General features: G+C 34.8%; 1 protein-coding gene across 1 annotated transcript in view; it reads right to left on the reverse strand.

Moving 5' to 3' along the window:
• Positions 1–12,972, reverse strand: part of CNTN5 (contactin 5) — a 1,390,102-nt gene that overhangs the window by 900,873 nt on the left and 476,257 nt on the right. The gene's annotated exons all lie outside the window — the stretch shown is intronic.

Here is a 12,972-nt window from a genome sequence, read left to right on the forward strand (position 1 = left end):
ATATAATGGTTTTTCTTACACAGACACATTGAAATACCTATTTTTAAAAACATGAAATCATAACTCTATGGCTGAAGTAAGCCATGAAACTTTCCTGAAATAGTTTATCTTCAATGATTTTGGATTATTTTGAATTTTAAAAATATTTTTACTACCTTCACTATGCATTTTACATTTTGCTTTGGATGAATAACCATTTCAGAAAAGATGATCCATATATTCACACTGTTGGAAATCCCCATTTTGGAGAGAGGGGAGCAGAGAAGAAAGAAAATTGTGGCAGGTTAACTCTAAGATGACTCCAAATGATCCCTTCCTCCTGATATTCATACCCTTTTGCAATCTCTTCCTTTTGAAAGTTGGACTGGCCTAGAAACATGCTTAAAACCAATAGAATACAGCAGACATAATAGGATGCTACTTCTGCGATTATATAGAGAGAATGTAACTCATTTTGCTAGTAGACTCTTGCTGGCTTTGATGAAGCAAATTATCCTGTAGAGGAGACCCATGTGATAAGAGACTGTGGGTGGCCTCTAGCCAAAGGCTCTCAATCTAACAGCCTAGAAGGAACTGATCCTTGCCAACAACCATGAAAGTGAAGTTAGAAGTGGGGCATGTCTAGCTCACTCTTCACATGAGAACCCAGTCCTGGCTGATACTGTGAATGCAGCCTTGTGAAAGATTATAAAGCAGAGGGTAACCTCAGCCTTGCCCAAACTCTTGACCCACAGAAACAGTGAGAAAATAAATGTGCTGTTTTAAGCCATTATGTTTGTGGTAACTTTTGCAACAACAACAACAACAACAACAACAAAACCCAGTAAATACAGGAAGTATATTTGAAATAATCACTAGATACAATTGAATTGATTTCACAATCTTTCCTGAGGCAAAGAATCATCAATTAAACTTACGGTTTAAAATCCTCATTAGAGATGTGTAATAGAAAGTTAGATACTCGCTTATGAAAATTTTAAATGAAATTTTAATTAGCAAAAATTATTTAAGATTTATCTAGGGGCGCCTGGGTGGCGCAGTCGGTTAAGCGTCCGACTTCAGCCAGGTCTCGATCTCGCGGTCCGTGAGTTCGAGCCCCGCGTCAGGCTCTGGGCTGATGGCTCGGAGCCTGGAGCCTGTTTCCGATTCTGTGTCTCCCTCTCTCTCTGCCCCTCCCCCGTTCATGCTCTGTCTCTCTCTGTCCCAAAAATAAATAAAAAACGTTGAAAAAAAAAATTAAAAAAAAAAAAAGATTTATCTATAAATAGCTCATGGATTCTCAACACTGGCCTTTATATTAAAATTATTTGGGGAGCTTTAAAAACAAATGCAATGGGGGATGGTGAACACTCAAGACTAATTCGGCCAAAATCTTGTTAAGTTTAAGCCCTAAAATGGGTATTTTTTTAAAAGTTTACATTCCAGTTAGTTAACATACAGTGTAATATTAGTTTCAGGTGTACAAGATAGTGTTCAACACTTCCATACAACACAGAGTGCTCATCACAAAGTACTCCTTAATCCCCATCACCCAAGTGCACTCCTTAACCTGCATCACCTATTTAACCTATCCTCTGACCCACCTCCCCTCTGGTAAGCATTAGTTTGTTCTCTATAGTTAAGAGTCTGTTTCTTGGTTTCTCTCTCTCTCTTTCTCTCTGTTTCTCTTTCTCTTTCTTTCTCTCTCTCTCCTTTTGCTTCCGTTTAAAAAGTACGATGGGGGGGGTGCTGGATGGCTCAGTCAGTTAAGCATCCAACTTCAGCTCAGGTCATGATCTTGTGGTTCATGAGTTCCAGCCTCGCATCAGGATCTGGACTGACAGCTCAGAACCTGGAGCCTGCTTCAGATTCTGTGCCTCCCTCTCTCTCTGCCCCTCCCCCGCTCCCGCTCTGTCTCTGTCTCTCAAAAACTGAACAAACATTAAAAAAAAAAAAAGTACAATAGGTACTTTTTAAAAGTTTTCCATGTGATTCTGATTGGTAGCTGGCACTGAGAACCACTGAGAGGAGCTAGTGGACAATATGTAAATGGATTAATTCAGGAGCAGTATACTTCCTCAAATTGTTAATTGGTGAGTCAATGTGGAATTGTGGAAAGAGCTATGAATTTCAAATCAGAGAAACTTTTGAGGATTAGGTATGTATCATTAGCTGTGTCATATATAGAGAAAATCAGTCAATTCAGGTACATATATTGATAGTCACTGAGATATTTAAAACTATTTTAAAAATTATATACGTGTATATATTTAAATGTATGCAATATTTTCTATATTATGTAAATTTATTCAAATAAATATATATTCTAATTATTTTAAAAAATGTATATGTATGTACACACATTTGAAACCCTTATTTGTAATATATATTTTTTTAGAAAGTGAAAGTTTACACATATTAGTTATAGTATTACAACAATTTGGTTTCAGACATATGTTAATATATGATGATGTTTCTATTTTCAATATGTAGATATCACTTGAGTGAAAATTTTCATTGTAAACTTGGTCATTGCAGGAATATTTCAGATGAAGTATTATAGAAGCACAACTAAAAGCAGGGAACAAAGAGAAAAAAATGGTAGTGATCAAAGATAGAGGTAAGTATGGTGCAAAACATGGCATAATCATAGAAATATATTATCAGGTGGCACAGAGGTAAGTTTATAATAATGTGAAGCAGACTACACAAAATTCTCAATAAATACTAAGACAAGAAAGTGCCAAGATGAGATAAAGGAGATGACGTTATGAAAATCTCATATACAAATCTAGAATATAGGGGTGATTGTTACAGCATCTTCAAGGTAACTGTCATTCCTGGAAAACGATGAGGCAGCCATTATTTTGGCAATCCACAAACTCACATGACACACTTGATTTCTAAATTTTCCTTCTCTTTTGGTTGCTTTGACTTTGTGTCTTCATGGAGTTTTGTAAAATAAACAAATAATGAGATGCAAGAGAGAAATGGTCATATGGAGTGTGACTAATTTAAACCTGTGTTATGGGGGCGCCTGGGTGGCTCAGTCGGTTAAGTGTCCGACTTCGGCTCAGGTCACCATCTCGCGGTCCGTGAGTTCGAGCCCCGCGTCAGGCTCTGGGCTGATGGCTCAGAGCCTGGAGCCTGTTTCCGATTCTGTGCCTCCCTTTCTCTCTGCCCCTCCCCCGTTCATGCTCTGTCTCTCTCTGTCTCAAAAATAAATAAACGTTAAAAAAAAAATTAAAAAAAAAAATAAACCTGTGTTATGGCCATGAAGACTAAGGGTCAGTTTTTCACCTACAGAATATAATACTATTTTGTTGCTTGGTTATTTTAAAATTTCATAAGGGTAATGTATGGAAAACTCCTATCTCAGTCCCTATAACATAGTAGGGATTTAATTCATTCAACAAACATGTATCAGTTTACTGTGTCTTAGGCACTATAATAGGCACTGGGGATACTGCAGCAAATAGAGATACAATTCCCACCAGAATTGTAGGAATTTCTCATCATTCTGGACAATGGGACAATTGAACAAGCAGTAAATATAGAGAAGTTAGTGACATGACAGGGAAGTACAGGGTACTGTAGAAGAACATAATTATTTATTACTAGCACACAACATGCATTTCAAGGCACTGTTCTAAGTGCATGTTGTACATTAAATAGTGTAATCCTCAGAAAAATTCCCATGAAGTACATAATCATTTACATTTAAGGATAGGAAAATGAGATATTGAGATGTTAAACAACTTGCCCAAAGTGCCATAACTTCTAAAATGCAGAGTTGGAGGAAAGAGTAGTTTGTACTCAATCTCTTAGTTGATGAAATGGCTTATTTAGACCAGGAAAGGAACTTTTTGCATAAGTAAGTAAAACATGAAAGATAGGTGGTATCTAGTCAAGCAAAAAGGAAAGAGGTGGGAGTAGGATTCACACAGAAAATGCATAAAAGTAAAAATTGACTTTATTTCTAACAAGATTAAAATACACCTGTGATTCAAATTTAGGATATGCAGATTGCTTGCATAATTTATTGGGTTTAGAAGATATTTTATATTCTGAAAGCAGATGGGTATTTTATGGAGGGATATCATTGTAAGTTATTATTATGTTACTTCATTGAAGTTTGACAATGTTATTTATTTATCTTTTTTTTTACATTTTTGTTAACAATGTTACTGTAAATATAAAATGCATTTCTTGCTGTTGTGGTTCCAAAAAATATATCTGAAGAGTTTATAAAATCAGAATGGGAAGTCTCTGTGATTTCAGTATGCCTCATCTTAACAGTGTGCATAGCTGCCAATTTGAACCCAGACCTGAATGTGTCAATGATAGCTCTTTCTGCAATGCCAAGGGTCTTTGACCCATGGAAACATAGAGCAACAAATTAGATCTACCCAACCTTTTACTTATTTCAAATTCTGAAGTGTTCTATACTTCTGAAAGTGTTTTAAAATTTAGATATAATGTTAATGATAAAAAAAAAACAACTTTTAAACCCTTGGTTTTTCTTCTATACTTCAAATTTTAATTAAAAATTTAAGCACGGGGCACCTGGCTGGTTCAGTTGGTAGAGCATGCGACTCTTGATCTCAGATTCATGAGTTCAAGCCTCACATGGGGCATGGAGCTTATTTAAAAAAAAAAAAGTAACAAGCACATTTCCAAGAATGGACTTATATATTGTGGATGTTCAGATTCATATCCATAATTTGAACACATTTTTTTAAATAAATCAATTTGGGTGCCTCCTATGGGCAAAGACCTGAAGTGAGTACTATTTGTGGCTGATAGAGATAAAATACATCCTCAAATATGTATTATACAAAGTGGTACATGAGAGGACTTTTAAAATTTTCTCTTTTTTTAATTTTTTTGTTGTTTTTTATTTATTTTTTGAGAGAGACAGAGCACGAGCGGGGGAGGGGCAGAGAGCAAGGGAGACAGAATCCAAAGCAGGCTCCAGCTCTGAGCTGTCAGCCTGACGTGGGGCTCGAACTCACAAACTGTGAGATCATGACCCGAGCTGAAGTCACAGGCTTAACCGACTGAGCCACCCAGGCTCCCCAGGACTTTTAAAATTTTCTATATGGAAAATAAACCAATACTTGTCTTTTCATTCTTTCACCTTTAACAAAATAAATACATAAAATGATTTGGATGGGTGGAATTATGAGTATAAATGAACAATCACATTGGAAAGAAGGGAAACAGTATTTTGATTGAAGTGAGGAAAAGAAAAAAGCACAAGTATAAAAATACAGACAAATATTTGAATTTTGAGACATAATTGAGGCCTCTACATTCTAATTTCCTTAGAGTGGGACCCACGGTGGTCAGAATAGTTGAGAGCTTGGTTGAAGAATTTGGAAAAGTTTACGTGGGGAACATAAATTGAAAAAAAGATAAATAAAATAATTGTTCACTAGTAATTAATTTTAAACTTTATAATTCTCATATAAATAGCATAGCAGCAATGCTGAGAAAGCCAGGGAATAAATATCAAAGAAAAGCAAAAGTGGGGTGCCGGGTGGCTCAGTCAGTTAAGCATCTGACTTTGGCTCAGGTCATGATCTCAGTCTGAGTTTGAGCCCCACGTCGGGCTCTGTGCTGACAGCTCAGAACCTGGAACCTGATTCGGATTCTGTGTCTTCCTCTCTCTCTGCCCCTCCCCTGCTCATGCTCTGTCTCTCTGTCTCAAAAATAAATAATTTTTTAACTAAAAAAAAAAAAGAAAAGCAAAAGTAATTTTGAATTTCACATCTCTTCCCTCCATTTGTCCAACTTATCACAAATAAATGTCATGAGATTCCTAACAGTTTTTCTTAAAAATACCAACAAAATATTTAAGTGAAATGGTTTCTAGCAATAAACACTTAATTCATCCTCTTCAATATCTCCACTAAATTATTTATAAGAATACAAAAAAAGATGAAACCTTATACTTTCATTTAAAGTAAGGTAAATATACAATCCAGAAGATAAAAAGAATGTAGTTGGAAAGAAGGCAAACAAACATTGCTGTGGTATATATGCTACTTTGGGAACCATCCATCATAGACACCAGTAATTACGGTTGTTTTGAGGAAGCTAATGTTCACAGTGTTGACTTAGAAATAGATTTTTTAGGAATGGGGGGAAGAGGATTTAGGGTCAATTAATTTCATTCTCTAATTGAACTTAAGTCCCCTTAGCTGTCATTCAGTGCAAAGCCTGACACAAGACTTGATCCTACGACCCTGGGATCATGACCTGAGCTGAAATCAAGAGTTGGATGCTCAACAAACTGAGCCACCCAGGTGCCTCTAAAGAACATTTTTATCATTTTTAACAGGTAAAAATTACTGTGCAAGATCTGAAAAAAATCACAAATATAGGACTAAAATTATTTGGACATGATCATATCAAAGTTAAAGCTTGTAATTGCCTCCTCAGTGAAGACTAGAGAGAAAATCTTGCATAGATCCATAATTTTGTATGTCTAAAATTACTCAAGGATGCATCGCTTTTGATATTATGGTGATGAAATAGATATTCTAGTGAGAATATGCAGAATGCATGCTGAGAAATAACTAGCAGTTGAATGCCAGGCAATTACAGAGCAGTAAATATATTGTAAATTCAAATTATCTTTGTTTTAACAAATAAAAAAAATGAGTTCCATGATAAAACCTTTGTTGATATTAGAACTCTAACCAGAACCCTAATCCTGACTCAAAACCTAACGAAACAAAGAATGCATAAACACATAAAGAAGTATATCAAATGCATTAGGTTATGGAGCTTAAAGGAAAACATAATAAAATAAAAATGAGAGAGTTTTGCTATGGATCAGTCGTTAGGCGCTTTCATGAACTTAGCAGTTCAGTATCTCAATTCTCAATGGTTAGAGTCCAAAATAAGAAAATATAAGAAGAAGAAAAAATGAGAAACATTTCTAGAAATGATTTCTTTCCAGAATGCAATTTTCCACAGAAATCCTTTTATAATAAATTTATACCGACCCACATTATGCATATCATCATGAGATTTTGGCATACCAGCTAAAAATAATTTTAAAAAATGCTTTGGGGAAGAAATGGGAGGTCAAAGAGTTCACAAGGGATAAATATAAGAATGGCACTACACTTGACAGAAGAATGGAGTAACCTTCAAAATTCTGAGGAAAAATCATTTCTAAATTAAAATTCTATACTTAACCAAACTATTCATCAGGTGTGAGAAGACTAAAGATATTGTCAGAGAGCTGAGTGTGGCATAGATAATGCTGTGTGTTCAACAGACATATTCATTTTCCTCCAAGCATATAGGAAATCTTTATTTCTCATTCCTCCTTGCAGTTAAGCAAGGTCAAGTAATTGGGTTCTGGCCAATGGAATATACTGGCAATGTTGTGCATGTCACTTCCTTGCCTAGATATAAAATTCCTGTGTCAAACAAACAAACAAACAAATAAAATGACCTTTGTGATTGTCCAAGCTTTCTCTTCCCCTTTAATAGTGGGTTTGAAGACCATAATTGCAGTGGCACCATCAGAGGGAGCATATAGGTTCTTTAGTGACTGTTTAGAAAAGAGCCCTGTGTCCCCCTAGCCCTGTAGCATTAGACAATGGCAGGGACAATAAACTTTTATTGCGATATTGTAAGATGTAAGGATTTATTTTTTATTTCAGGGTAGCAAAGACTGCTCTAATGAAAAAATTACCTCCCTTTGCAGTCTTTCTCAGGAAGCTATATAAGATGAAATCATAATAAAATGAAAGAAAGATGACCATGCCAAGAAAGAATACAACATGGAGTTCTGAAAAAAGATCCCAAACCTATGAAAGAGGTAAAGTGAATTTCCAGGACAATAAAATCCAGAAGCCTCCAGGAGTTGTGCTACTTCCAAAATAACTCTTGTATTTAATAAAAATGTGCTGATTTTCTGCTATGTACCAAGCAATATTCTAGAAACTAGTCATATAGCATTTAGCACAACAGAATTAAATCTGTGGAAGGACACAATGCATCAGCTTTAAATTCTAGAAATAATAGTCTAATACATTATGTGGAACTCAGAAGTTAAATATAGTGAAATTAATAGATTAAATATATGTACAAGTTAATATGTAAATATTAAAAATATATGCTGCACTGGAAGTACTTAATGTGCTCAGTATCATTGTATTATTTCATAGGGTTTAGAAAAATATTTTTTTTTCTTTAAGTAAAAACAACAAGTTAAGCACACTAAAAGGCAATATTAGTTGGCTACAGTGTTGAAGAGAGAAAAAGAAACTGAGGGGCCAACATTAACTGAAGAGCACAGATGAGCTGTGATAAGAAAAACAAAGTATGAGGCAGATTTCAACTTGGCCCACAGATTCACTACTTTAGGACAGGACTTCTCTGTAGTTTCCTAAAAGCCTTGACTTGTCTTACATTCATATTTCCTTTGTCTTGCATGCATTTTTCTGCATGTCTTCTGTTCCTCAAACAACATCATGATTTATTTTTAATATCTTCTAACAAAACATTTGAATTCTTAAGCATGGCTCTGTGTTTATTTCCAAATATCCCAAATAAGACAAATAAAGAAAGTAAAACTCTGTAAATGCAAATTTTGCCATAATGAAATAGAAAACTACTACAGTTTCCAAGGTCACTGCTGTGCACTTTGTCATCTAAGAGTTTGACTTTTGAGATAAAATGAGTTAGTGACCAACTCCAGTATTAACAATTTATTTAACTATTTTTAAACAAATATTATGACATATTTCCCATAGGTTACTATTTGTTTTGGGAGAAAAACATTCCATATTTCATCCCAGCCTTATCACATAAATCCAAATTTATATAGTTTCAATTTCCATATCAGGCCTATAGGTTAGTAATAGTAAAACTATATAAATAAACTTCGGTCAAGGTTTTAAAACATGCAAGAGTATAAGATTGGATTTCAATGCTTATAACTTAAGGAAACTGCCTTCTTTTCCATTATATTTCAAGGGACCAAGAAGTCATAGCCACAATACATGAAGAACTTAGTTTTATTTTTTTATGCTCATCTTGAGTTATAAATATTTAATCTATTTGCTCATTTTGACACATGTTCTTGTTGAATACCTTGAAAGCAGACCATCAATGAAAATGTTTGATGAGTAGATTTGTGATTTAAAATGAAAGTCTGCCATCTCATAAGAAAAGACGAATATGTAAGGACTATATCAACTACTTCCAATGCAGAAATGTTCTCGTTTATCCCCAATTCCCTCAGATGGAATAGCTGTTTAGTTTTATAAAATGAGCACACTTCAAAAAACTGTGATTATGCTCAAAGGCAGAATATGATACTCCCCAAATGTATATACTGAATACAGAAAACACTGAGAGTACAAGAAACGCTTAGTGCACTCTGCCAATTAAGCCACAATGTTTTTCCAAGTCTTCTTTCAACAGCTGCATCTGTCGGCTATAATGTTGAGGAAAATTACAAGCCTGGTTAAAGAAATTAGTAAAGACAGCATTAAATCTGCACTATGTTCACCACGATATTATAACTTGAGGGGATACATGGTTTTACTTTTTATTTAATTGCATTTCAATGGGCAGAATCATTTTTATGATCAGAAAAATCAATAAATCTACTTTTATTTTAAAAACTGATAGTTATGGCTTATTTCACTTAGCATCACACTCTCCAGTTCCATCCATGTTGCTACAAAGGGCCATATTTCATTCTTTCTCACTGCCACATAGTACTCCATTGTGTATATAAACCACAATTTCTTTATCCATCCATCAGTTGATGGACATTTAGGCTCTTTCCATAATTTGGCTATTGTTGAGAGTGCTGCTATAAACATTGGGGTACAAGTGCCACTATGCATCAGTACTCCTGTATCCCTTGGGTAAATTCCTAGCAGTGTTACTGCTGGGTCATAGGGTAGGTCTATTTTTAATGTTTTGAGGAACCTCCACACTGTTTTCCAGAGTGGCTGCACCAGTTTGCACTCCCACCATGCAAGTTTTCACTCTTATGTGGATCCTGAGAAACTTAACAGGAACCCATGGGGGAGGGGAAGGAAAAAAAAAAGAGAGGTTGGAGTGGGAGAGAGCCAAAGCATAAGAGACTCTCAAAAAATGAGAACAAACTGAGGGCTGATGGGGGTGGGAAGGAGGGGAGGCTGGGTGATGGGTATTGAAGAGGGCATCTTTTGGAATGAGCACTGGGTGTTGTATGGAAACCAATTTGACAATAAATTTCATATATTTTTTTAAAAACTTTGTAGAGCACTATACAAATGCAAAGTGATGTTATTGTAGTGTATAATAATAAATACATAACATAATAAGCGTAAAAAATAAAAAAAAATAAATAAAAACTGATATTTAAAATATATAGTTACATTTATAATAAAAGCTAGGTTCTGAATAGAAGAGGGAGTGTAAGATTACTCCCTTGATTGATCTGTCTTTAAATATTTGGATTTACCTACAGAATAAAAATTAGTTTGTGATATCCCAAATAAGTTTATGTTTTTCATTTCAGAGGCCATAGGTACTTCTACTCAAATAAATATCAAAAATCATGCAAAGTAATCTATAATATATTAAACACTGTTTTGCTTTTTATAGCTATGAAGGATTGATTCTGTCTCAAGTACTCAATACTCATTAAATAATGCTCTAGCTTGAAATATCAGATTTTTTTTTAGTGTATAGTGGATCTAAGTCTTCACTGAAAGCCAGATTCCTTTTATTCTTCTAATGCATTTTCTTTCCATGTTCCTGAAGTCCCAGTTTTCAAATCAATGTTTCATCCATGAAGTATCAGGCAGTAAATGGCAATTACAAGTTTCAGGTAGCAGCAAGCAGATGGGTATATTCAAAACTAGAGTTTTCTTGGATGACATTAACTCTAGTCTTCTCTTCACTGAGTAACAATGACATTATTACAATTTTGTTCTTCAAAAAGAAGAGTAAAATTCAAATAGTCATACTCTGCAGATCACAATACTATTTGGGGCTAGTAAGAATTAACCTACAGTAGTGAAACCTGGTAGATCAGTGTTTCTTCCAGGGTACATCAGTGGAATGCTTATTCATGTCAGTTAAAGAACTAACGATGTTTCTCTTGAAATTTTTGTTATCTTGTTGGGTAGTTTGCAAATGTGAAATAAAGAAATGGAAAAGAAAATCTTCACTTTTTTTCTGGCTATTTTTTCTTCCTCATTTTCTCACTGAACATGAAACAAATTTCTAGCACTTTACAGTTCCACAAGCACATTATGAAAATTCCAGTATTCCCTCTAGTTTTACACAACATCTTTTAATTTGGAATATAACTGCACTTAGCTTTTAAACTCTTGTCCTACATATCCAACAATCTAATAAATATTTTTACTTTGACGCACTAACACTACTTCACACAGAACAAAAATAAATACACCATTTTTCCTTTAAATCCCCCTTTCCTAGTAATGTTACCTCCTTTTTGTGATAGAATTCAAGACAACTTTGAGTCCGTATCTCAAATAGATATCTCACAATATCTATCACATTATTTAACTTCCTTAATTACCCTTCTCACATCTCCAAAATATTTATTTCTTTTTGCTATCAATTCTCATGGAAACTTTATTAGTACTTCTTTTCTAAGACACATCACCATTGTAAGTATATCCAAACGTGTATTTCATTGTTTTCTTCTCTACTAGACCTTAAGCTCAGGTAGGGTACAAACTCTTCCTTGTTCATTATTCTGTCTGAACACAGTGACCTGCACATAATTAGGATACAAGAAAAAAATGCTGAAGGGTTGGATTCATCATATTATTTCATGCTTTACTTTGTAACACTTTTTGAATTAAAACTATCTTTTTCATTCCCCTCACCTACCATAGTTCAGGCTGGTACCACTTAAAAGTATGCTCACTTACCCACATATTTTTCAGGTCAAATTTTAATTGAATATTCCAAAAATATTAATGCTTCTAAAATGTGATTTCTATTATGTTACTCTTACTGCTTAAGTTTTCAAATACCTAGGGAACAGAATCACCATTCATTTGACTTGCATCCGCAAACTTCATAATCTGCTTTCATTCTAATATCTCAATAATACCTAGTGACAAAAATACACTTTCCTCTCCCTCCGCAATTAATTGTAAGTTTGGCCAATTTTATATTCTTTAATATCTCTCAAATTTAACTGTTTCTCTCCAATTTCTTTGCAAGCAGCTCATTTCAAGCAACTATCATTTTTTTCTTGACAATGCCAAGCACCTGCTGAGATATCTCCCTATTACCCAATACTCACTTGTATATATTTCCCTTATTGCCCCTAGAGAATCTTAAAGCTAACAGACAAAAACACATAATTATTTCCTGTGTTAAAAACCTTTTAGTAGTTCACCATTGTCCTCAGGGTAGGTCAGTATATATCACAGCTTGACATATAAGCCTTATTATCATCTGGTCTCAAATACCTCTCTGGCTACATTACTCAACTCAGTATTCTACCTCAAATGACATGGATTTCTTTTTTTTTTTTTATGTTAATTTATTTCTGAGACAGACAGAGAGACAGAGCATAAGTCAGGGAGGGGCAGAGAGAGAGGGAGACACAGAAGCAGAAGCAGGCTCCAGGCTCTGAGCTGTCAGCACAGAGCCTGATGCAGGGCTCAAACTCACAAACTGTGAGATCATGACCTGAGCCGAAGTCAGTTGCTCAACCCTCTGAGCCACCCAGGCGCCCTGACATGGGATTTCTTATACTTCTTTCTTACAGTGTATTATGTTTTCACTCAATTTCTAGACTTACAAATGCAATATCCACTGTGTACTACATTACCCATCCCTCAACCCAAGTTTATTTGGTCAATCCCTCAGATACTTCAAGTCTTCGTTTCATTAACTTTCTCTTGGAATTATTTGCTGCTCAAGCTATTTGCCACTCATGGTTTACAAATTCATCTATGGGTACCCCTACGAGTT

Source organism: Neofelis nebulosa, chromosome 10 (genome assembly GCF_028018385.1).
Source record: "Neofelis nebulosa isolate mNeoNeb1 chromosome 10, mNeoNeb1.pri, whole genome shotgun sequence".
In the NCBI taxonomy this organism is placed as follows: Eukaryota; Metazoa; Chordata; class Mammalia; order Carnivora; family Felidae; genus Neofelis; species Neofelis nebulosa.